Source organism: Sciurus carolinensis, unplaced genomic scaffold (genome assembly GCF_902686445.1).
Source record: "Sciurus carolinensis unplaced genomic scaffold, mSciCar1.2, whole genome shotgun sequence".
NCBI classification, from domain to species: Eukaryota; Metazoa; Chordata; class Mammalia; order Rodentia; family Sciuridae; genus Sciurus; species Sciurus carolinensis.
This window is the reverse complement of record NW_025920147.1, coordinates 904,768-932,083: the sequence shown is the minus strand read 5'-3', so window position 1 is coordinate 932,083 and position 27,316 is coordinate 904,768. Positions and strand designations below refer to the sequence as shown.

Here is a 27,316-nt window from a genome sequence, read left to right as displayed (position 1 = left end):
TTCCTTTGGTTTGTTTCTCTAAGCCTTCCTCAATCCCAATAATTCTTAAATTTGGCCTTTTCATGATATCCCATAATTCTTGTAGATTCTGTTCATGATTTCTTACCATCTTTTCTGTTTGGCCAACTTTGCTTTCAAGATTAAATACTTTGTCTTCAATGTCTGAGGTTCTGTCTTCCAGGTGTTCTATCCTATTGGTTATGCTTTCTATGGAGTTTTTAATCTTGGTTTATTGTTTCCTTCATTTCAAGTATTTCAGTTTGTTTTTTTTTTCAGTATCTCTAACTCTTTATTGAAATGATCTCTTGCTTCCCGTATTTGCTCTTTTAACTGTTGATTGGTGCGATCATTTAATGCCTGCATTTGCTCTTTCATCTCCTCCTTCAATGCCTGCATTTGCTCTTTCATCTCCTCATTAGCTTCCCTGATCGTTTTAATTACATACATTCTGAACTCCCTTTCTGACATTTCTTCTGCTGTGCTGTCATTGGGTTTTATTGATGTAGTATCTAGGTTTGTTTGGGACATTTTCTTCCCTTGTTTTCTCATATTGGTCAGCTGTCAGTGGGACCCTGAGATATTGCAGTTTTCCGTTATTGGCTTATAGTGTCCCGGTAGATTTCCAGTGTATCACCTCCGAGCCTTCAGTAGCCTGATGTCTTGGAGGAATCTGATAAAGCAGCGCATCCGAAGAAAACTGCCCCTAGCCCCCTACTGGTTCCACGGTTTGGAACTGGCTCTGTGCGGAAATGCTCTCACTGTGGGCCTGCACCGTGCAGCTGGCCGTGTGGGAGGAGCCCACTGCCGGAGTGTGGAAGGCTACCTTGGGAAGACTCTAGCTGCCCTGCCCGGCTCCGATAAGCCACCTCTATCTGGGCCTGCCACCCGGGCCGAGCTTTACCCAGTGGGCAGACTCACCTGTGGCTCTATTTCAGTCCGAGTCTCTCAATGCCTCCCCTTCTTAACTCCTGGGTTCTGGAGCGACTGGGGGTGCAGTCTCCCTCTAGGCCGCCATCTTGGATCGCCCCCGGAGTAATGTTTTAAAAGTGAAGAATTATTTTACAATTTTGAGGTGGGCACCATTTTCTAAAAACATACACAAAAACTTTTTTTTTTTCATTCAACAAATATTTATTGAACAACTACTCTGTGTTAGGTCCTATACCAGGCACTGGGGATACAAGAATAAATAAGACAGTCCTGCCCTCAAGGAGCTTACAGTCTAGCATAAGAATTTACAGCACCTTAGAACCTACTAAGAAAGCATATTATCAGGCACACTCCAAGAGTCCTGAAAATATGTCTAAAATTTTCCAGAAAACAGTTTGGAAATGAAGGATGCAGTAAAATTAAAAAGAAAATTCAAATATCCACTTTTTAAATGTAAAAATCATGATATCTAAACAAGAAAAAAATTAGGAAAGCTGAAAATTCTAGCTATTTTAAAGACTTTGGACCAGATTTAAATTTTATAAGTTGTTTTATTTTCTCTGGGTAACATTTTCACTTATAGTGACATTTATATACACATATAGACAGGAGGTGTATGTATGTAAGATGTGCTCCTTGGGTTTTTTGATAAAACCCTATGTCTATCATTAATTCATTTACAACTAAAGAGAGTAGCATAAAGGTAAACTGGAGACTTGCTTTTAATAAAATTTCCATTATCATTTGGGAGAAATTCCTTGGACATCATTTAGAATCATCTCTAGGATATAAATTTTAGTATAATCTTATTCTATGTGTCTAACTGTCTTTGTAACAACATTTGATAATTTAAGCATACATTTTAATAGTTACTGAGAAAATTTAATGGGAACTAAAATGGCATCTAAAATAATTTTAATTCTATCTGGATTTTCTTTTTTCCTGCACTCTTCTTCTTTTCTTAAAAGCATAAATGATCTCTGTGCAAATACAGAGCTTTTGTTGTTGCTTTGCACTACTTTGGTACATTGCTGTTTATTTCTTTTCTAGCAGCTTCCTTAGTTTGAAGTATCTTACTTAGTTGCAAATGAAAAACTAGCCTAGTCTTTAACTGGGATCTTGTATTATCCAGAAAATAAGCAGAAAGCAATCAAGGGAGTTTTCTCACAGACTGTGTACCCAGAGTTTGTCCAGTTCTGACTGTAGACATTCTGAACAGGCTTGGTTATCTCATGTCCCAGCTCATGATAGATGAACACTGCACAATTAGAAGGAAGTGGGAAGCCTGCTAGAGGTAGGCATGTTGATAGAACACATGACTTAGGAGATAAAAAACATTTTTAAAAAGTTAGCAATCTGAGGCAAATGATATATCTCAGAGTTGAGGGAATCACTTCATAAGAGATATTAACTCATATTCAATTTAGCCCTTTATAGTCTATAAAATGTTTTACATGTATCAGAGCTCACTGGGTATTTATAATAACACATTATGAATATAACTTTTCATCATGAAAAAGTGAATTATACTGAACAAACTGTTTAAGAAGGCAGGGAGGCATACTAACATACCTGAAAGACTTGCATCAAAAATAATTACAAGTTTTTAATTTTGGCACTTAAGAGATATGCATTACTTATCCAAAATTCATATATATTGTTTCCTTCATGACCAACACAGAGTGTAACTGAGTGAATTTTCATAGCACTCAGTGACTGCTGCTCACTAAATGGGGATGATTGTCATCAGTAAGTTATCAGATTTTTTTTTTCTGCTAAGCAAAAGTTTAACATACTTATGGATGCCAGTACCAATATGTTCTGTCTAATATAGGAAACACTAGGCTTCTGAAACATTCTGAGTGTTTTCCCTATATTTCACTTTCTAGAGAACACAACCTTAAACAAGATATAATGTGGTCCTGGTTCTAGACACAGGAGCAGGGAACATGTGATTTAGCTTTTCCTTGCTTGCTTTTCTAAAAATTTTTATATGGTCTCTTCTCAGTGATGTAAGAAGGAGAAATGAAATATATTCATTTCTTAGAAGTTTTAGGCTTCTTAAAAAAAAAGACCACACACATTTTTAAAAGACTAAAACTGAGATCTCCTCCTGCTTTAATTACTTCATTTCAAAACTGAAAGGAGATACCATATTTGTTGTACCTCATTCAACATAGCATTGTAATAAATATACTGTTCTGGAGAAAGCTTTTCAAAACAGGAGAATAATTTATATTACATTTACCAACAATTGTACCGTATTGCCAATTATGATACCTTTATCAATCATCATGACAAAAAACACTGAATAAAATTTAGAATAAAATATAGCAAATTTGATTTTTACACTGAAAATGAAACAGGGCCTTGAAATGGTAAATGCCATTATTTTCAATAATACAGCATTCCTGATGCACTTTAATTCCCTGATGACCTTTTGATCACGACCATATCTCAAGGAGAACAAAGGTTCTTTTGTTGAGATTGCTGCTGTTAATTTTTTTTGTTGTAGATGGACACGATGCCTTTATTTATTTTTATGTGGTGCTGAGGAGTAAACTCAGTGCCTCACAAGTGCTAGGCAAGTGCTCTACCACTGAGCCACACCCCAGCCCACTGCTGTTAATTTTCAATTCTCATTTGCACAGCTCTATTTTTATGCAATGCTTCATATCCTCCATTTTCTTTTCTATTTCACAGACACTTACCCTGCTTGAGGTTTTTTAATGAGGAATGGACTATATGTATGCCCTGAGTCTATGGTATTTGAATTATTCTCATGGAAACAATCAATCTTGTAAATGTTCTTTTACATAGTATAGAAGGTAAGATAAGGCCAGTGCTGTAATAAAAAACTTCCAGAAGATACTGAAAAAGTAAATTAACAGGCCAATTTACCATCCTTTATAAATGAAAGGGCAAAATAATAGAGTATTTTGCAATATCTTTGGACCAAATCAAATAAACAAACAAACCTAGGTTTGAATCCCAGTTCTGCTACCCACTGCCAACTCTGTGATTTCGGACAAGTGATTTATGGTTTCTAACACATCATCACAACCTCCAAAGACTTGGGGCTCATTCCAAATACTTTATAAGTTTTTGTGGAGGCTAATAGTAAAGCAGGTACATTATTTAACACGATAAGTTCCCTAAAGGGGTTCAAGAATCATTGGCTGGGGCTGGGGATATAGCTCAGTTGGTAGAGTGCTTGCCTTCTAAGCACAAGGCTCTTGGTTCAATCCCCAGCACTGCCAAAAAAAAAATCATTGACTAAACCTGGAGTTGAATGACATGTGGGTCCAGCATCTGACAGAAACCTTTCCAAAGTTAATACAATCTGCAGAATCTTCTTTTGAATATCAATTTGATTTGTACTTCATAGCTTTTTAAAATAATTTTCAGTGTTCTTATCTACAAAATTTTATTCTTTTAAATATTTTTTATCTTTATGAAATTTATGGCAAGCCTGCATTTTCACTGTGCTTTCATGCTGATTTTTTCAATAACTACAAAATTTCCAATTTTTTCAACATCTGTGGTAAGATAATCTAATTTTAAACTCTGTCTTAGAGTCAACATTGTTCCACATGAGACAGAACCTCTTACACATTACACACATTTACATGTGTGTGAATGGCTATTTGGCAGGTCTCATAATGTCATTTTTATTCGTGTATTTTGGTTATTTAAACATTTCTGTAAGATTTCAAGTACTTTTCTTCTTATGGCTGGAATCTCAGCATCTACTCTCAAGTCTTCTTTTCTCAATCTATCAGTCAGTTTAAGGGTAGTCACAATAATGTAACTTAATGACAAAGTGTTCATAAGTCATTGATTTAACAGCCAGCATATCTTAGAAACTGCCCTGAGCAGGGAATTAGGAAACTTGAATCCCTGTCCTGGTTTTGCCACTAACTTTGCAGGATGACCTTAGGCGAGACACTTAACTTCTCTCACTTGTCAAATAATGCAATTAATTACATTCCAAGTTTTTTCTATCTTTAAAACGCTTTTGTTTACTTATTAAATAATCAAAACACCTTGTGGGAATTATGTTAAGCACCAGATGGGTATAGAAGTATGTACTGCTGTTTAAGACTATGTTTTTAAAATTGTGATTCAGAGATCACCTGGGGTTCTATTTAAAAATACAGATTCCTGTCCTCTCCCTACCTAAACCAGAATCTCCTAAGATGAGGCACAGGTTTTTGCATTTTCATGAACTCTCTCTTCAATGATTATAATGCACCCTAATGTTTGAGAACCATTGGCCTAAACGCTATGTGACTAAAGAGGGCAAGGCTAGTGCATGGCTTAAATTACTCCAGCCTTTGGAAAATTCCTTCTAAACCTAACGCTTCCATGTGGAGGCGACTGGAAGAAAGCTGTCCATTCAACAGAGCAGCAGCCTTGTGGTTGCCCCTGCCTGATGCTTTCACTTGCTGTGCTCCATAACAAACAGAAAAAAGGTATTCCTACCAGCACTTAGGCTTGACACCCATGTCACTGCCAGGGTTATGACAATAGCTTGAAGAGGACTGCAGCAATCTGCTGGCTAATGGTAAGTTAAGCTTCTGACCCTTGGCTCAAGGAAGAAAGATGAGTAAAATGCCATTTCTTACTCTTAATTCCCGTCCCCCCCAATACTGTTAATATATCACTCTGGCAGAGAAAACACAGAAAGTCTTAATCACATTGTTCCATCACTCTGTGGCCACACACTGAGTAATGTTTAAATCCTCTTCTGAACAACAGACATGACCAAGGCTCATTCCTTGTTCTCCTTCCCTTTCTGATGTTGATAGGAACTAAATACCAATTAAGGACACATGCGAGAGATTATAAATTCATATAAGTAAATTACAAAGAGAGGTTGTAGCATTTCTTCTAGAATTTCACAAAATCTCTCACATGAAAAAAATCTATGATTTTTAACAGGAAACTTAAAAGACATTTTGTTGCAAGACTCTACTAGTTATAAGATAAATGCTATTATCTGTGCTCAATATAGGGAAATATGACAGCAACTTTAAAAGGCCAAATACATTGATAAAGATAATTTTTTTCAACAACTGGTATGCCAACATTCAACTTCTGAGTTTTATTTAATATTCGTGTCATGGGTTTCTCTTATCCCAACCAAACTCCTCTGCCAAATGTCCATAAAATTCATACCAACATACCAAAACCAAAAAAGAGAAAGGAAGGATGAAGGAAAGAAGGAGGGAGCAGAGGGAGGCAGAGAGAGTAGGAGGGAATTTAACTACCATGCAAAATAACCATAAGAACTGGAGTTCAGCAGCACAAACCAGCAGGAGCAGAGGAATGCTGAAAAGGACGATGCTGCATAGTCTACTTGGAGATACCCGTATGATGCTGGATGATCAAGTACTCAGGTCACAGGTGTGTTCATGGACCCATAAGAACCAGGATCTTGACCCAAACTCATAAGATATTCTAAAAAGAAAACACTTCACCTAAATTGAAGTAATTAGTAAGTCAACACCAGAAGAGTTCCTTATTTGATGTAAGTTGTGCCCAAAACTTTGGCTGATACAAAGAGACCCGTCCACTAAGGCACCCTGAGGCTATCTGACAATGTGTTGGTGAGAACTTTGTTGTCAGTACCACATCATTGTGAGAATACAGAGATGGGATAACTCGAAGGGGACTGGATTCTCTGGGTAACAGTCAACAAGTTCACTGCATTATTTGTCAAATCCCAACAAGCGAATCCCGTAGCCATGTGGGGAAGAAATCATTTGCCCATCAGGGCTGAAGCAAAGTTCTTTGATATAACCCCTGCCTACATTGGTTTCTTCAGTGTAATGAGTCAGTCATAGGGAACATCAAGGTGAGACTGGTCACACTGGAGCTCCTTCTTGGAATTCACAGACACAAGTCCACTCCTGATCATCAGCATTGCTTGAACACCGAAGAAGAGTGGCCCAGCCTTTGGGATGCAGCTATAAGGATGTTATGCAGTTTCCATGGTCTCTCTCACCAGGAACTTCAGGGGTTAAGACTTCAAGACTATTTCGTGGTGAAACTCCTTCTCTTTGGGAGGCTCTTGACCTGTGCTTCTCAGAAGATGAATTAGAATCATTATGATGACAAGGTGAACCAGAAACTCTAGGACCAGATGAACTTGATGAAGTGCTCAAATCTGAACTTGATGTAGTTCTTCTTGCTCTCAAAATGGGATAGCTGCCTACTTCTAAAGACTTTGTTAAGTCAAGATCATGCAAAATCAAGAGATATCCAGAGGACGCTGAGATCAACATTTTGGAACAATCTGGAGTTAGTCTCATTCGCATAAGAAAACGAGTGTGAAAGAATTTCTTATGTGGACACCCATCTTCTGTACACCTGTTAGTGTCCCAAATAATGACATTTCCATCCAATCCTGATGTTACTAAGAGTCTTGTATTAGTACCATATTCGATGTTCTTCACCCAGCTAGTGTGACCATGGAAAGTGCATACTTTGGTGTTCGATTTTCTCAGATTCCATAGTGCTATTGTAGTGTCATCAGAGCAGGTAGCGAACAGCCAGTTATCAAGAAATCTGATATTATTTACACAGTCTTCATGAGCTTCAGAAAGAGTTTTTATGTGCTTTGAAGATATAGGGTCAAAAAACAGAACTTCAGTCTGTTCACAAGCAACTGTCAGCACTGACCCGTCGGGCGAGTACTCCAGGTTGAAGACCGCACCATGGGTGCGGGTGCTGAGGTACACCGAGTCCGCGGGGTGGATGGAACCATAGAGGTTAAACATGGTGCAGAAATTGTCCGGCGCCGGGTACACAAACAACCCGAGGCCCAGGTTGCATTCTCTCAGCCACCGGAACAGTCTGGCGCCAGGGTCACCCAGGCCCGCGCTGAGGCCCTGCTGACCCAGGCTCCCAACCCTGCAGTCCACCCGGGCTGCCGACGCGGCAGGGAGGGAGGTGATGGCTCTCCCTGGGCGGAGGCTGCAGAGGACTCTACAGCTCCAGGTGGCGCTAGATCTCCCGCACGCGCCGCCGGGGCAAAGCGGGAGAGCCAGGGCGGCGAGGTCTCCAGGGCGGTCGGGCTGCGCAGGCACGGGCAGGGCAGCGGGAGAGGGCGACCTGGCGGCTGCCGCCTGTTCCCCGTGCGGCGCCCGCTACTCAGCCCCAGCGGCCAGGTCCCCGCCCTGGCTCCGGGGCCCAAAGGGAAACATAACCAATAACCCCTCCCCCAGCTCCCAGCCGCCACAAAAACTTTTTAAAAGAAAAACTTTGCTTTGAAAGAAGGGAAAGAGAATTTGAGATTTTAAATGTGCTGCCTATCAACTAGGAAGAAAGGAAAGAGGAAGGAAGGAAAGGAGGGAGGGAGGGAGGGAGGAATCAAAATCAGTCAATTTAGTCAATATTATGAAAAAAAGAAACAAAACGCACAGCGGAATGATCAAATTTACTGGATTTAAATTTCATCTACTTATGACGAAAAAACAATAAATTTATTACAACTACATCCATAAAGTCATATAACATTAGCTAAAACTAGGAAAATCAAAAAGTTATTTTTATTTTATTAGATAATTAGCAACTTATAAATATGCCTGGAATTTTGTTGATTTTAGAGCCTAGAACTAACCTGAGTGTCACAAAGATTTACAGATTATCTCTAATGAATATATTTTGTTTTTTTAAATTTTTCTTTGTCTATTTAGAGTGGTTTCAGAATAATGTAATAAATGAAAAGACCTGTGTTGTAAAATATATAGGAAAATGGACAAATTTTAAGATGCAAATGGACTAAGAACAAATTAATGTATTTTCGTATATAAAAAATTACTAAAAATATGAACACCTTTTAACTCATAATATTCTTCCAAAATATGGCAAGTTTGTTGATGAACAAACAAATCACTATTTATATATATTTATATATCAAGATGGTTATAATGACATTATTTACAGTATCTGAACAATGGGTACAGCTTCTACATGTACATATTAAGGGATGGATTAAATTTTACCATATCCATTACATGAAACAAAATTTATGATGCAAATTTATTCACTGGAATTGGTCAATAGGTATAAAGAGGTAAGAGAGTTGAAAAACACTTTTGATTCTGGTTTTGAAAATACTTATCCATCAATAATGATTTATAAGCCTAAATATAGGATCTTATCCAAAATCAATAGTGTATAATTCTTTTCTATTTTATATTGAACTTTATTTCATAAATATAAAAAAATGACATCCTATTCCTAAAATATGTTTCTTGAAATACATCTGCCATATTGTGGTTTAAGAAAGTGTCTTGTGATGAATGCCCTCTATGGTTGACATGTTCTATAGTATGGAGATTGGTGGATAATGGCAAAAAGCTCCATGTTGTGATATGTGTATTTGAATACAAGATATATGCGATCTGATCAATAGGAAAGGGCATCATGAATGTTCAAAACTGCAAAACTGGTAGTGACCTTAATTTTTATTATTACTGTCTCATTTTATATGTTTAAAATAACAAAGTTCAGAGACATTGAAATCGTCCATAGTTATTTCTCCAGTTATGGTAAAAAATGCATTAAAATAAATGAATATTTAGTGGGTTGCAGCAGCTCAGGAGGCAAGAGCAGCAGCAACGGACAGGCGGCACAGCTTCAGAAGGTTCCAGCCAGCTGTGGCCCCAAGAACCCACACGCGTCCTGTGCTCAGCCAGGATACCCTTCAGGAAGGTCAGCTCAGCAGAAGGCAAGGTGAAGGAGGAGCCCAAGAGGAGGTCCCCAAGTCTGTCTGCTAACCTTGCTCCTGCAAAGACAAATGTCAGACCCAGGAAGAGGGCAGGCAAGGGTAAATCTTGGAATAAAAATGTTCCAATAAAAAGGAAAAGGGGAGAAAATGGAAAACAGACTGAAGTGGCTAAACTAGAAACTAGAGAATTAACTGCAGAAAATGAAGAAAGAAAACATGAGAGTCCAACCTCTGATGAAGCAGAATAGAAGGAAGCCAAGTCAGATTAATCATTTGTACACCATGTCTTAACAGTGATCCTGTCTCCCTTCTTGTACAATCCAGAGGAATATTTTTATCAACTATTATGTAAATGCAAGTTTTTGTGTATTCTAGAAACATTTTTAAAAAGGAGGGACTCCCAGCTCATCCCATTTTTTTTAACTGTAAGTGATTATTTTTAGAAGTGAAATTATTTACTTGTTTATTTTGGGGTACATACAGAAAATAGTGGGATATTGAATTATGGGAAGCTTACGCTCTTTTGGCTGTTAGCTTAATATTCCATAGGTGGGGTTTACTTTTTGTATCCTACAATACAAAGCATATTAAATGGCAATTGGAGCCACGGTCATGCATTTAATGTCTTGAATATTTTAAATGACTTCTATTCCTGTGTTTTTTAGAATTGTTTCCTGAAGAACACTACTACTGGATCATTGCTGTTAGAATCATGTGTACTCTGTAACATCTTTGGTCATGAAAGTCTAGTTTTTCTATTAAAATTTTAATGTTTTGTGAAAGATGGAAAATTTGAATATGTGACAACATTTTGAATTAGCAGGACCTAAGTAACAACAGCATTCAAGGATACCAGTACTTGATATTTTAATTAATAAATATTTGCCTCCAAATGCAAAGCTGGAAAGTCACAGGAATAACTAAAAAAGAATCACAGTATAAGGCTTTTTAGACTTCTGGTATGTGTATTAAAAATTGTGTACAAAGTGAGATATAGCTTATCTGGGGATATAGCTCAGTTGGTAGAGTGTTTGCCTTGCATGAAAAAGGCCCTGGGTTCAATTCCCAGAACCACATAAAGAAAAAAAAATGTATACAGAGTGAAATGTCTGTGTACTGAATCTCAATATAGTTAATAAGATCTCAATTATGAAAAAAATAAGTGAACATTTAATAAAAATGTTTTCCTAATACATATACTAAAATCTGATTAAAATAAGAATAATACAGTCAATATTGCAGAACTTTTATTATGCTAAAATAATTAGGAAATGTTTAGAAAAGTGCTTTTCTTTTCAAAGGAATCAGAATTAATAGTGAAGATGATAATGGTGATATTGATGATGAGAATGAGAGCAACTGTGTGAAACAATTCTGTCATACCAGTTGTTCCCCCTGCTTATACACTGTCAATACACCTGATGCTAATGTGTGCATTTGTGGTACATTATTTCAAGTCCGCATATTCCTTCCAGTCCAATATACATGGCAGTATCCACAGCATTGTTGATCCTACATTCAGAGGGAAGACCTGTGTTTTTTTTGATAAAGTATATGTGATGAAACTGATATTATAACAACTTGGAGTTCAGGCCTCAGGAGCTTCCTTGAAGTTTCCAACTGTGCCATCTGTAACATTCCTGTGAGCTCATAAAATACTAGTGAAGGCTATGAAGTTTAATGAGGAATGTTCAAACTGTCAGATGCGTTATTGAGAAAATTTTACATGTTCAATTTCAACCAATCCTCTAATTAATCCCCCAATGCAATTAATTCCTGAGAATCACTGAGTCATTGTGAAAGCCTAAATTTTATGACTATGTGATGCCGAAGAATAGATAATAGATGCAAGACAGCCTTGATTTTTATGAATTCTCACTTTGGTAATTTTAATATGCCTCTTTAAGCCTTTACTTTTTAAGGAAAAAAATTATGGTTTTTTTTCTAAATATTAATAACATAGTGAGCTGAGTAATGTTCTGTTTAAGGCAAAATATTTACTGTTTATTCTGGCATAGGTATGGATCAATAATAATGAATACATAAAATGCTGCTTTTCATAGGAAGTGATTTTATAATTAAAAAAACTAATGAGTCTAATTTAAAGGGACTTCCTCATTTTTTCATTTCGTTCAGAGTAAAAGGAGTTGAAATGTATTGGAGAACTGCAAATAGTAAAAAGTATGTGGTAATTAAAATTATTATCATTTAATCAATTTGGTGTTACTTAAGAACTTTTGTTTTTAATCAAACTTGTAATCCTGTGGTGAATTTTTTAAACATTTATTAGAAATTATAAATGTGTACAGTAACCATGTACCCTACTTCCAATTTCTATAATATTAGCATCTTGTGTTAGCAATGACAAATTTATACTTGTGAAACATCTAATAATTTTATATAATTATTTACTAATGTCCATATTATATTCAGATTTCTTTAGTTTTTCCAAATTTCCTTTTCTGTTCCAGGATTCCATTAAAAATATGTAGTAAGAATAAATTTTTTCAAATTGTCACTGTAATGAGTAAATTAGATGACAGTATAAACTCTTAAAAATACAATTTTTATTATTTGTATAATAGTGAACTGCCCACTAAAAAATTAAATAAACTAAAATATCCAATACTGATTGACTAAATAACATGATTCTAGATTATCCTTACAAAATTTTATGATATTTTGAATTGAACAAGAAATAATACAAACAACTTATCAAACTTTTTTCAAGCCCTCTGAAACAATGCTTCATTGCTTTGCTTATATATTAATAAAATAATAATTAATTAAATAATTCTAAAATTAATGACCTAAACTTCTCACCTTTCAAGGCAGAATATGGAAATACATTCAAATTCAAATGACATAAGGTACATAAGAGAATAAAATGAATAACACTGTAGAAAATTAATTTAAAAATATTAGAAATAAAAAATGTAGACTTATTTGGTTTGGGAGAAACACTCAATTTATTTTTGTAGGCTTTATCTCTTATAAATCACTTTTTAGGAAGTCTGATGTAAATGAATGGATAAAAAGATAAGAAGTTAAAAGGGAAAATATCAGGAAAGAATTATGTCAGTCCTACAGATATTTTGTTTAAATTGTCAAATCATAGCCTATGGAAAATTTTTGACAACATATGTGACTATAGACCCACTAGACTGACAAAATTAGAAAGAGGGATGTTAACTTAATGTAAAAAGGGAAAGGGGGAACTGTAATTCTCACACAGTGTTAATGAGTGTATAAAAGATTTCAAGCACTATTTTCGAAAATTGCCCAGCAGGCTTTCATATACTTAACCAGACAATTTCACATTTAGGTATTTATCCAAAGCAAGTGAAAAATTATGCATATATAAATAGTTTAATAGCAATGCCAAGAGACGCTTACTTACATTAGCTCTAATTGGGACCACAAGAGTCCTCAACAGATATCTGGTAATAATAAATGTAATAATAATAATAAATACACACACATACACAATTGAAAATAACTCTGCAATAAAATGTATTCAGTTCTAAACTTAATAACTGAATCTTATAAAACTATTCTCTTGAGAAAAAAAAGCCAGATGTGAAAAGTACATATCACATGATTCTATTTATGTGAAATTTTAGAAAAGAATACATTGATGTAATCTAACAGAATAATACATAGTTGACTAAGACCAGCTTAGCAGAAATTATCTTCAAGGAAATGATGAATGTCTTATACCATAATAATGTTTGTGGTCACAAGGTTTTGTAATTTTGTCAAAACATTTAATTTTTAATTAAATATTAGCATTTTAATGTAGTTAATTATACCCAAACAAAATTGACATAAAATCTATTAATGATGTCCCAGATTTATAAGTGCCACCTTTAAGTCTTTGATTAATTATAGAAAATCCAATCATAAGCAATGTTATAGTAGTATTAGCTAACTCAGCTGTGTTGTGAATTGCAATTTTATAATTTTCAAAATATGTAAACTCAATTGTTGATTTGCATAATAACAGATACTTTTTGGTTGTAGTGGAATACAGGAAACATAAAAGATTATTACAGGAGCTTCTTAGGAAGGATTCCTATAATAAATTAGGGTTTATTTCTATTTTAGTCAAAAAAACAGTTCTAAGCAGTTCTACAAAAGTGTTCTTGTAAACCAGAAAATTTGCCATTTCTTCAAAGTTGCTGTTTGTTACTCTGTAATTCTGTAATTTCATTTTATTTCTCAGTAAAATTGCCTCTGAATCTATTTTTTATCTTTGCTTCTTCCACTATGGCTATCTTTAGCACTGATGTTACCTTCCGTATTTGGTTATATACTTTACCTCTCATTTCTAAAATGTTTAATACTTGTTTTTTAAAAAATTATTATTTAATACATATTTATTGTCATTTGTTCTTTATTTACATTGCTTCATTCCATAGATTATAATGTGCACATGGAGAACTGACAATTTATTATTTATATTAACATGATCATTAATTTTACATATATTTTATATATAGAGAAATGCCCTTTATTGGTAAATTAGATGAAACCTAAACTATTTTTGAAAATTCTCAATTGTAATTTTGTTGCTAACATAATATTGAACTGATTTCACTAGAATACTCAGAAGGTTTACTTTACATTTCTTGAGCTACTAATTGAGGTATATTAACACAAACACAGAGTTAGAAGCACAGAGATAAAACATGAATGCTCCTTTTAAAATGTATACACAAAATAATTGAAAGGAAATTGTATTTAGTCAAGCTAATGTGATACTTGAATGTCTTGTGGAGAAATTTTTCAGTTAGAAAGTTTCACATTTTCAATTGATATGGAACATATGACTAGGAAGCACCCTACATATTTTGTAAAATTTTTAAAAGTATTTCTATTTATATTACATATACAACATCACAAAAGCAAATTGCTCTTTTCCTCTTACCTTGTATAATTTTATTTTGATACAAATCCTATTTCTTTAATGTCTCATCTTTCTGGCCACTCTCTAAAAGCTCCTCTAAGTCTTGAGGATTTACAATTTCTCCCATCCATGGAGGGAGGATAAACTGAAATGAAACATTGGAAGTAGGCTGATCCCACAAAAAAGCAAGCATCACTTTAGATGAAGTAACAATTTATTAGCATTCTTCGCTTGAAAGTACATTTCAAAACTGATGCAATAAACAAGCAAAAATTCTCAGGATGGTAAATGTCATTATACCTTTAAAAAAAGTAGAAAAGACGAGTGATAGTTTGAGTCTTCAAAAGAACCAATGAAAAATGAAATAAAAACTGATTCTCATTATTCTGTCTCATTTATAAGACTTCAACTCCTTTTTTAATAATCTATTTGTAATCAATATGAGCTCTTCTCAGTGAGGGGCTACTGTCTTTGCTGGACCACAGATATCTCAAAGCACTGTACTCTAAAGGTCTGAAAAAAACAAAACAAAACAAAACAAAAAGAACATTACACAGAATTATGGAGTAGAGTCACAACTAGGATACTGACTTCAACACCATATACTGATCTTAGTTTCTCAAATTTACCAACACACATTTGTGCACATGTCTATGTAAATGTGTATGTGTATTTAGTTCTTTCCCATTTGTCTGTTTGTTGTGTCTACTACCACAGATATAATTCTGAAAAGTTTCATCACCACAGATACCTCTTTTGCCAGCATTTTATAACCTCAAACACATCCCTCTCAGCCCCCTCCCCACTTGAACTCCTACTATCAATAATCTGTTGTCCATTTCCAAAATGTTTATATCTCAAAATGTCACATAATTGCAATTATATGGTGTATAAACTTTTGAGTTTGACTTTATGAAACAACATAATTCTACTGATGAATCTGTGTGTATTGATGTGTGTTTTTTATTATTATGAGTATCTATAATATGAAGTTTCACAATTTGCCTTATTTACCTTTCAAATAAACCTGGTTTATTTCTACTTTTTGCTATTACAAAGAAAACTGTTATGAACATTTATATAGAGTATTGGCATTTCAATGACTAAATCAAATCTATAGATTGCTTTGTGTAATATGGCCATTTTAATAATATTAATTCTACCAATCCATGAACATTTGAGGTCTTTCCACCTTCAAATGTTTTATTTGATTCATTTTGTCAGTGTTTTTTAAATTTCCTTGTAAAGGTTTTTCTCATCCTGAGTCAAGTTTATTCATGGCCATGAAAGACACTGGTTTATAGCCTTATTTTGGGTTGTGACTTTGTCAACTTTTAGTCCCATGTAATTCTATCTTCATAAATTGAATTGGAAAGTGTACTTTTCCTTGTAATTTTATGCAATAATGTGAGGATCATTGGCGTTTTTGTCAAAAGTCTGTTTAAATTCAGTAGTGAATCTAACTGAACTCGGGTTTTCTTGCTCAGTCTTTCCACTGCTATTTCAATATTAAAACATGTTAATGACCTATCAGATTTTCTATGTCCTCTTATTTCAATTTCAGTGGTTTTATGTGTCTGATGTTTGCCCATTGTTTTTCTGTATTTTCCAGTTTATTGGCATATAGTCTTTAAAATATTCCTTAGTGATCTTTTAAATTTAATTCATGTTTAATTTGTTTCTTCTTCTCCATCTTTAGTTTTATTTATTTGTGTCTTCAACTTTGCTTTTGGTTAGTTAGCTAAAGGTCTTTCAATTTTGATTATCCTTTTAAAGAACCAACTCTTAGCTTCATTAATCACTGTTTTTCAGTCACCATTGAATTTATGTCTATTCTGAGCCTTTCTATTTATTCCCATTTATTTGGGGTTTGACTGTTCTTCTTTTAGTGAAAAATTTAGTTGCATCATGAGGTTATCTATGTGAGGGTATTTTTTTTAAAGTAATCATTCTTTCTGTAAAATTTTCTATTAGGCTATTTTGCTATGTCTAACAGTTTTACGTGTGTTTTGTTTCCATTTTATTTAATTCAAGGAAATTTTAGATTTCCTCTGAGGTGTTTTTCAAGGACCCTTGTTCATTCAACAGTGTGTTGCTAAATTTCCATGTGTTTGTATAATTTCTGCCATATGTTTGCTGTTGTTTTATAGTTTTATTCCATTTGAATCTGATGGTGCAATAAATAATTTCAAATTATAAAAGTTTGTTAAGAATTACTTCTGTCCTGGACGTGGTAGATTTTGGAAAAAGATCCACATGTTGATGACAAAATATTGTATTCTGCTTTTGATAGATGGAATATTCTGTGGACATTTGATAAATCCTTTCAATCAGTAATATAACTATTGTTTCTTCATTGATTTTTTTTGGCCAGGATGGTCTATCTATTGGTAACAGAGTGTTATTAAAATCATTCATCATTCTTATATCAGGGCCTATATCAACCTTTATGTATGGTAATATTAGTTTTATAAAATTGGGTGCTACAATATTCAGTGTGTTTACATTTATAGTTGCTATATTTTCTTGATGTATTTTTTACTTGCTCAGTATAAAATGAAATTCTTTAACAGATCTTTCCATAAAAATCTATTTCCTTGGATATAAATATTGAAAGCACCCAGAAACCACTCTGAAAGTGGAAACTCATGCAAGAGATTTTGTTAAGCAGACAGGCAGAGTGTCTGCCCACTGGGTAAGTGAGAGAGAGAGAGAGAGGATCCAAGAGAGTGAGAGAGAGAGAGAGAAAGTGAGGAGGAGAGAGAGAGAAAGAAAAAGTGAGCAAGAGAGAGAGAGAGAGAGAGAGAGAGAGAGAGAGAGAGAGAGAATGGTGGTGGAGCTATTCTTAGGTAGTGGAATTTCATGAGCTAATAACAACAGACCAGTGACTGACTTGGGAGCTTGCAGGTTAACAATCTGAACCAATGACTGCCGAGAATGTTCATAGGCTGACAAGCAGATCAAGGGCTGGCTAGGATGTTCCCAGACTGATGATTTGGGTTGTAAAATGGTATGGGGAGCAGAATACTGGTGGCAGCAAAATAGCAGATCCAATGTCAATAATTATTGTTATCCTTGTTTGTGTTTGAATTCCATTTGACTATAATACTTTTTTCCAGCCTTTACTTTGAGTCTGTCTTTGCATTTTAGGTGAGTTTCTTATATACAGCATATTGTTAAATCTTGTTTTATTTTTAATGTATTCAGTCAGCCTGTTCTTTATTCAGAGAATTAAGAGTATTTATTTCAGAATGATTTTTAAAAGGTATGTGTTTCTTTCTGCCATTTCAGTAATTATCTTTTGGTTGTTTTGAATATTCTATGTTCATTTCTTCATCTTTTACTCTTAGAAGTTTGAAGGTCTACAACATTAATAATGTTTGATTCTTTCCTATATCTATTTACCTGTCTACCCCTTCATTGTGATTTATTATTTCACATGTTCTCATGATTGCAATTGTCTTTCTCTTCTGGGTGTAGATAGATTTCTCTTAAATATCATCTATAATGCTGATCTAGTAGTTATGAATTCCCTCTGTTTATGCTTAACAGGTATTTATTTATTCTTAAATTCTGAATGATAACCTTGCTCTTACATTAATCTAGGTTGACAGTTATTTTCTTTCAGGACTTTAATTACATTATTTCATGCCCTTCTGGCCTTTAGAGATCCAGTTGTAAAATGTGTTGTTTGTGGAATGGGTTTTCAATTATTGTGGCATGGCACATCTTCTTTTGCAACTTTTAATGTTCTTTCTTCTTCTGCACTTTTGGAAACTTATTTATGACATATCATAAAGATGTTCATCACTGACTATGTTTGTGTGGGGTTCTAAGTGCCCTGAAACATGGATGTCCATTTTTTTCCCTAGTATTTGAGAAATTTTTGATTCTTCTTTCAATTTATTTGTTTTCTATGTATTATAAATGTAACTTTACTTCTGGTGTGAAAATTATATGAATGTCTGATATTTTACTGGTGTTCTAGAGGCTTCTTTTTTCTCTATTTCAGTCTAAATATAATATTTTAGAAAAATCATATTTTGAGTTCAGATAGGCTCTTTTCCTTTTGTTCCACTCTGTTGTTTCTGTATTCAACTGAATTTTTAATCTGACTTATTGAGATTTTTCATTTCCAAAATTTGTGCTTGTTTCTTTTCCCCAAATTTTACATGTTTATTTTATTGTTCATTTATTCTATATTGTTTTTCTTAATTCACTGAACTGCTTATTTGTATTATCTCAGATTTCATTGAATATTTTGTTATTCATCCTTTGAATTCTTTGTCTTGCATTTCATTCTCCTCCGTATTTTTGGAATGTTAGTATGGAGTTATAAAATTTTTTAAAGCAAAATATTAACACGGGAACTTGTCAGAACAGCTGGGAGAAGCTGCAGAGCCTTGGTCTCCGCCCTCAGAAGCACAGGACAAGGCCATGGACGAGGCTTCATTGAGGTGGCTGTAGGTCACCTGTGTCCTCTAGAGCCCTCCTTTTCCCCATGCTTCCCCAGTTCTCCAACCCAAGAAAATTCTTGTGAGAAGTTGACCATGGTGAGAAGGACAGTTCCCTTGGGGTCACTGGGGTTGAGAGCTCAAGCTGCTCCTCCAAAAGTCAAAGAAGATAAACAACCTGCTTTTCAAGCTACTCCTGACTGGGGACTCTGGATTGGGGATACCTGCATCCGTTTTTGGATGATACATGCAATACTACCTTTATTTCAACCACAGGAATGGACTTTAAGATCAAAACAGTCGAGTTACAAGGAAAGAATATCAAACTACAGATATGGGATATAGCAGGCCAGGAGCAATTTTACACCATCACAATATCCTACTAAAGAGGAGCAATGGGTATCATGCTAGGACATGACACCAGCAATTGTAAACATTTTGAAAAAATCAGCAAGTTCTTAGAAACATAGATGAGCATAACAACAAAGATATGAAAAGAATGTTACTAGGAAACAAGTGTGATATAGACAGTAAAAGAGTTGTGACTAAAGGCAAAGGAGAATAGATCGTAAAGGAGCATGGCATTAGAGTTTTTTGAGACTAGTGCAAAAGTTAAAATAAACATGGAAAGGCATTCCTCTATTAGTTGAAGGTATCCTTCTAAAGATCCTGGTAAAGTAGCCCAGCAGTGAAAATGTTGATATCAGCAGTGGAGGAGGTGGGACAGGCTGGAAGAGCAAAGGTTGCTGAACATTCTCCTGTTCCGCCCTTGCTATCTACCACCTGTTTCTCTTCTTGCTGCAAAATAAACCACTATGTCCATTTAAACAGATTTTTATTCTCATCATATCTCTACAATTCACCTATTTTATTTGTTTTTTCATCTGTGACTGCTTGATGATTTCTTTATAATTTTCTTCAAACAAAAAAATGTATATAAAAGTCAAGTATGTGACCTCATTTTTTATTGTACTTGCTCAACTCACCACCACATTTCAGTTGTATTATAGTCCAGTTTTTAACTACATTAAAACTTACAGTAATCATGTCAACTATTCTACAAATTGTGTAAAAGTTAGACTTAACACTTTTATTTTGTACAAGAGAGGAATTTTCTGTCATGCATAATGTGCTTGAGTCCTGTAATCTATAGGCATGTGATAGGAAAAGAAAAAGGAAAGCTGGGAAATCACTCACTTTCACCTTAAATATGAAAATGGGGTTAATTTAATCCTGTACCTTATGTGGAAAGGAACTTCTTTGGTTTTTCCTTTTTTGTTTTGGTGGAAGAATGTGCAGTAGACATAATGTAAACCATTACAATGTTTGTGGTTTACTTATGTGTAAATCGAAGTGTAGTTAATTGAGGACAAAGGGTACTGCAGAAATGACAACTTTGGTTTGCTGAATCTCATTTGGGGTGGTCTTGTTATTTCAGATTGGTCCCACCCCCCGTTCTCTGTGGCCTCTTATTTCACTGGGTCTCATCTTCCTGTATGATGCTTTATTGGCTTTTCCTCCCCCACCACCTCATGATTTGAGTTATTTTAAAATGAAAGGGGGAAACTAGTGAGTTTGTCAAGTTTAACATAAAGCACTGATGTAACTTCCTAACTAAACTGAAAGATAAATTCTTACTGCCTAATATCAAATATCACTTAACTTCTTTCTTCCTTTCATATATACTGTTCCCTAAAACCTCTGTCCCAGATTCTTTCATTGACTGTTTTACTTCTATGTACCTCTGATTCCCTTTGTTCTTTTCCTGTCTGTCCATTGATTTTATGAAATGGAAGAGTTGAATGCATGCTCTAGTGTTTGGATGGTGTTGTGGTTTGTCTTTCTAATTACATGTATATCCTATTCACTTTCTTAGATTATCTCTCAATCTAAATTTGAGCAGTCTCCATTTTGGTAACTACTCTGGCAGTTTGGCACCCCAGTAAAGATTCTTTTAAAAAAGTGGGAAACAGAGTGTATTTTCTTAACGTTTGCCAAATGTGTTGGCCTCTGAGGAACACGTTTTCTGTCTTAAGTTGTCCTTACCTAAGATGTAGTAATACTTTAGAATATTATTAATTTTAAATCCTATGGTCATGCCCACTCAGAAATCTTGAACAAACGTGGATTTTGAAAAAGGACAACAAAGTCTTCCCATGTAAATATAAGACCTCAAGCTAGTTCTAACCCTGTCCATTCTTCAATTCATCTTTCTTGTTACTTCATTGATTATCATTATAATAGGTTAGCTTGAGTTTGCTATGCTGCTAGCATCCTAAGGTGATACCTTTGTTGGAGTAATTGTGATTAGGATAATTCATTTCAAGTAAAGCTGAATTTAGGACAGAAGCTTCCATTGAAAATTTTTTTTGTGTTGTGACACACATTTTAATGACCTCTTGGCTTACATGAACAACAACATAGGGATTTATCTACATTGAAAATACAATACTATCTGAAGATAGTGCCAACAATTTCATATGTCATGCTGGTTTTTGTTCTTAGGTTTTTCCCCTCATTTGACTTTATAATTGGTTAGCAGTAAAAAGCAGCATTGCCAAATAAACCATAATCTTCCAGTACAAAATAATGAAATGCTGTCACCGCTTTTTTGGAAAAGTTTTATGTTAAACCTATTGTTGTTAGGTTAATGTATTGGTTGCTTTCCTTTATCTGGAATGTGTCATAGCTTTTTACTTTTAACCCTCTTTAATCTTTATTCAATTCATTGACTTAAAGTTTGAAAGCTAAACACTGGGACTTTAGGGTAACAGACTGACTATTGTTTTCATAATTATATTTGACATTGTACAGAGAAAGGATATGACTACCTTTAGTTAAATCTTCACTTTATAAATATCAAAAAAGAGAAATGATGTATAAATTAACTTTTGTATAATCTGTTTGAAACAAAAGTTTTATTCGCTTAATATTAGGACTTTGCCCTTTTCTCTTACTTTCTGTATGTCTCTTGGGATCCTATGGAGAAGCTGTTCTTATTAAACACCAAATTTTCTGGTACTAGCAATTAGTTTGGATTCATATTCTACTTAAAAATTTAAATACACTAATATTTTTAAGAAAAAGAAAAATGCAAACACAAATTAATCATACTTTATTTGACTGTATCTTATTTAGAAAGCTTGCACATTTCAAATACCATTAAAACTCTCTCTCCAAAAGAATATAAAGAATAAGAAAAAATTATGTAGCAATATGTAATCATCACACAGCAGTCCAGTATTTTGAGATGCACATTATCTTTTATAGATACTCAACTCATATCTGATATCAATGTAATTTATGGTTATGTTTTTACAAAACTGAGAAGCTGTTAACATTATACCACTTATTTTAATGATCTCATGGTGCATAGAAAAATAACTGACATGCTATCAATTTAATATTTTCTATACTCCTCCAAAGTGATGAACTTCATGATATTTAGACAACATAATAAACACATCCAGTTGTATACATGTCAGCCAACATCAGGACACAGGGCAAGGTAAAGTTGAAATATGACAAATTCATTTATGTATATTTGTTGAGCAAAGGGGGAAGGTAATTTGAAAAAGAGAGGCAAAAATTATTAAAACCAATGTTTTTTAGTAATATTTTTACTTTTTCTTATTTTCCTGGCTATAATTTCAAAAACTACTGACTAGTTTCTGATCTCTGGACTTCTGTAGAGTAAGTATCTTTATTCAAATGTAAAGGAAATTATAGTCAGTCGATACACCAAAATTCATAGGATATCTGTTAGCCTCTTCAACACTAACGTATCTAGCTTCACAGTAGCATGTATAAAAATGTTCAACAGTGCCAACTGCCAAATCAGTGGCAGTGGATAAAGTACAGTCATCCTTAAAGATACAGCTCCCCATTAATATAAAGTTGCACCAATTTTCCTCGGTTTTGGCCAAGTGAACCACTCTATCAATTATAAATGTAACTGTTTCAACCTGATGAAAGTTTGATCATAAACAGACTCAGAAGGGTCAGCTGAAAAACTGAGTACTGTGGTCATGATACTTTTTAATATAACCAGCATTTGCCCATTAAACATTTAAAGACAATGTAAAATGGAAACGTTTTATAAATAAGAAATTGTAAATGATCCCAGCAGCAGGAAGTTTTACTTGTCATCAAATATAAATTGGGTATATTTATTTTGAAAGTCCTTGTTATCATGTTCTATTTTCCAAACACTGTTGTGAACAGAGAATATCTTTCCTTTAAAAATAAAACATCAACAAACTTCCCTGAAAAGGGCCTTATCAACTGTTAATGAAGGTAGAGTTTTAAAAATGAGTGATTATATTCATAAAATATTCAAAACAAATCCTAGAGAAGGAATAAATCCAAATGAAAAGGAAAACAGATTACTACAAAAGAGTTTTCACAGAAAATGAATCCTCTTTTTTTTCTTATAGGAACCTAGGTTTTCCAGTTAAGTAAATATTCCATCAAAGATTTACTGACTCAGGGGACAGGGAGGGGGCACAGGACCCCAGGAGGGGGTCCCGGATCCGGAGGGCCATTTCCCATCCCCCCAGCAGTTTGGTATCCTGTGCTGAGCCCTCGGAGCCCACTGTCCCATGGCCTTCTGGTGTCCCACCTCTTGAAGACTTCAAGGTGCTGGATGGGATTGAGGATGCAGAGGGTGAGGAAGAAGAGGAGGAAGAGGAGGATGATGACCTGAGTGAGCTGCCACCTCTTGAGAACATGGGACAGTCCCCTCTGGAGGAGGCCGAACAGCCTGGGGCTCTGGCCCAAGAGTTCCTGGCAGCCATGGAGCCTGAGCTTGCTGCAGCCCCAGCTCCAGAAGAATGGCTGGTCATCCTGGGGAATGGGCTGTTGAGAAAGAAGACACTGGTCCCAGGCCCACCTGGATTGAGCTGACCAGCCAAGGGGCAGATGGTCACAGTGCAGTTGCAGATGTCACTGGAGAATGGCATGCAGGTACAGGAGGAGCAGGGGCTGGTGTTCACCTTGGGCAACTGCGATGTCATCCATGCCCTGGCACTCCAAGACTCTGCACCAATTGTATTTCAGTCTTGCTAGCACAATCAAACCCTGTCCCAATGGTAGTTAAGGTCTTCACTATGGCTCTGCTATCATTGCATTTGACTGCATAAAACGGGGTGACACGAGGAAGAGCTTTTAACCATCTTTAGATGTTTCTTTAGAATGTCTCCAAGGTCTGCGACATAAAAGGCATCCTTATCATCAGAAGACGACACTTCATTGAATTTTTGGTCCAGAATGTCCTTGGTAGTAAAGCCTTCATCAAGGAAGTGACAGTCAAACTCTTCATTACTGAAGTTGTTCATGGCTTCCCCATGTGCCTCAGAAACGCAACAAGATGGAAAACTAAGAAATGAAATTTAAAGAAATTATTTCCAGCTTTTCACAATCCAAACCCTGTGTCCTCGGACCAGCAGCGGGAATAGTATCAGAGCGCCGGGGCGCTGCGGGTCAGACTGGTGGAAATGCCGCTGCTGGAGTCGCGCTGCTCCACGCTGAGTCAGAGCCTGAATCCGAGCCTGAGGAGCACTGGGCCTCCAGCCGCCCCTGCCGCGCCCATCAGTCGCCTAGCTCCCTCCTGCCCAAGACGCCCGCTGGAGGTTGCGCTGAGCTGCTGGCGGAGGGCGGACGGCGGCGGCTGCTGGAGGGATTGACCTATAATGCTCTTGAATTTTCAGAGTTCTTTATAAATTCTGTATACAAGTCTCTTGTCAGGCATATGATTTAGTAATATTTTCTTTTTATTCTCAAGGATGACATTAAATAGTGAAATTTTTAAATTCTGTCTAATTTGTCAGTTTTTCCATTTCTGGATAATCCTTGGAAGAATAGAAATCAGAGAGTTTTTCCTATGCTTCTTCTAAAAGTTTTATTTAGAAAAAAAATAGAGTAAAATAAAAAGCAAGTTTCAAATTTTTGTATATTTACATTTAATTTTTCCAATTCCATTTACTGAAATGATTTTCCAATCTCCATTAAATTGCCTTTGTAGTATTGTAAAATAATGAGAGGGAGGGGGTATGAAAAATGGTGGAATGAGACAGACATCATTACCCTATGTACATGTATGATTACACGAATGGTACGAGTCTACATCGTGCACAACCACAGAAACGAAATGATGGACCCGATTTGTGTACAATGAATCAAAATGCAGTCTGTAAAAAAAATAAATAAATAAAAAGTAAAAGTAAAAAAACACAATTGACCATGTGTGTTTGAGTCTTTTTCTGAACGTTATACTGTTCATAATAGATCAGACTCAGAGTTCCACCACCACCATACTGCCTTGATTACTGTTGCTTCATAGCAAATCTTAAAATCATAAAGTATAAATCCTTCACCATTTTTTTCACTTTCAAAATTGTTAAGATGATTTTAGCTTTTGCTGAGATTTTGATATTGCATTAAATCTACAGATCAATCTGAAGAGGGTTGATATTTTTAACAATATTAAATCTTCAAACCCAGCCTCATTTTTTAAACTTACTACAATAAGACTTTTATCTCATCTCTTCATCAAAATTTTTTTAAAAATGTCACCAGTGACTACCACTTCACCAACTCTTGTATCAGTTATGGATTCTCACCTTACAATGTTCAGCATTTGCCACATTTTGTCACTTTTTCTTCCAAGATACCCTCTTCTCCCTAGATTTTCAAGACACCCATCTTGACTTGACTTCTATTTCACTGGCTTATTCGTCTGGTCACCACTTCTTTGTTCTTTCTCCTTTGTCAGGTACCTTAAGATCAGAATCATATAGGTTTAGTTCTTGGGCCTCTTCACTGTATGTGCTCTTCTAGTGTTGTTTCCTTAAATTTTCCTGTAACCTAATAATTTCCAAATTTATACCTTAAACCAAGAAACTGCCATAACTCCAGGCTTGTTTATCCAATTGTTGACTAAATCTGCTTATATACCTATTATTCTTCTTAATTTTAAAACATCCAAAACTGAGCTCTTGATCTCTCTACCACAGTCTTCCTCACTTAAGTGGAGACCACCTCCAATGTATCAGTTGCTCAGACTAAGAACTTGGGACCAACTGGACTCTTTCTCTCACACCAATCATCTAATTTATCAGCAAATTCTGTGATTTTTTTTTCCTGATGTAATTCACCAGAATATGATTTCTTCAAGCAGTTTTTCTCCAACCACTTTGACCCAAGACACCTTCTCTGGCCTGCATTTTTACATGATTCTCATGGCCTTTCTACTTTTTCCATTACTCACCTTAAGGCATCATAAGGGAAACTTTTTAATTTAGAGGTTTAAAAATAAATGCATAATAGTTGTGCATATTTAGGACATACATTGTGATATTTCATTATATGTATATTATGTGAACTGATCAAATCAGGGTAATTAGCATTTATCTTTCCTAATCATGTATTTATATTTGATGTCTTTGAGCTCCTCTCTTCCAATTATTCATGAAAAATACAATAAATTATTGTGATCTAAAGTTTCTCTGTTGTGCTGTAGAACACTAGAACTTATGCCTCCTGTATCATTATTATTCAACTCCCCTCTCTCCCTCCTGTCCTCCTCCCTTTCCTAGACTCTAGCAATTATATTTTATTTTTATATCAACTGTTTTAGCTTCCACATATGAGAGAGAAAACAGGTGGTATTTATATTTTTGTGTCTTGTTTGTTTCACTCAACATATCCTCCATGTTCATCCATTTTACTACAAATGACAGAATTTCATGTTCTTGTTTGGCCAAATAATATTTCATCATATATAAATCACCACCATTCATATATCCATTCATCCATCAATGGACACCTAGTTGATTCCATTTCTTGGTAATTGTCAAGGGTGCTGTAATAAATATAGAAGTGTAGACTTTTTAGCAAACCTATTTCATTTCCTTTGCATAACTACCCAGAAGTAGTATAGCTGGATTCTATACTACTTCTATTCCAAAGAAAATCCAGACTGTTCCTCATAATGATGGTAGTAAATTACATTACCCCAAACACATATAAGAGTTCCTTTTTATCTGCTTCCTCATCAGTAGTATTTTTTTGCTTTTTGACAATAGTTATTCTAACTGGGTTTGATTGATATTGTATTGCAGTTTTGATTGACATTTTCTTGATGGTCAAAAATGTCGAGTACTTTTTCACATATATGGCCATAAGTATTTCTTCTTCTGAGAAGTGTCATTTAATTAGATCATTTGTATTTTGAATTTTTGTGTTTCTTTTGTATTCTAGATAGTAGTCTCTTTTCAGATTAAT

The 27,316-nt window shown here is 35.0% G+C and overlaps 2 pseudogenes; one reads left to right on the top strand and one right to left on the bottom strand.

Annotated features, from left to right (window-relative positions):
• Positions 1 to 6,435: 6,435 nt before the first annotated feature.
• Positions 6,436 to 8,141, bottom strand: LOC124974402 (DDB1- and CUL4-associated factor 10-like; annotated as a pseudogene).
• Positions 8,142 to 16,954: 8,813 nt separating this feature from the next.
• Positions 16,955 to 19,783, top strand: LOC124974401 (ras-related protein Rab-10-like; annotated as a pseudogene).
• The last annotated feature ends 7,533 nt before the right edge of the window (positions 19,784 to 27,316 follow it).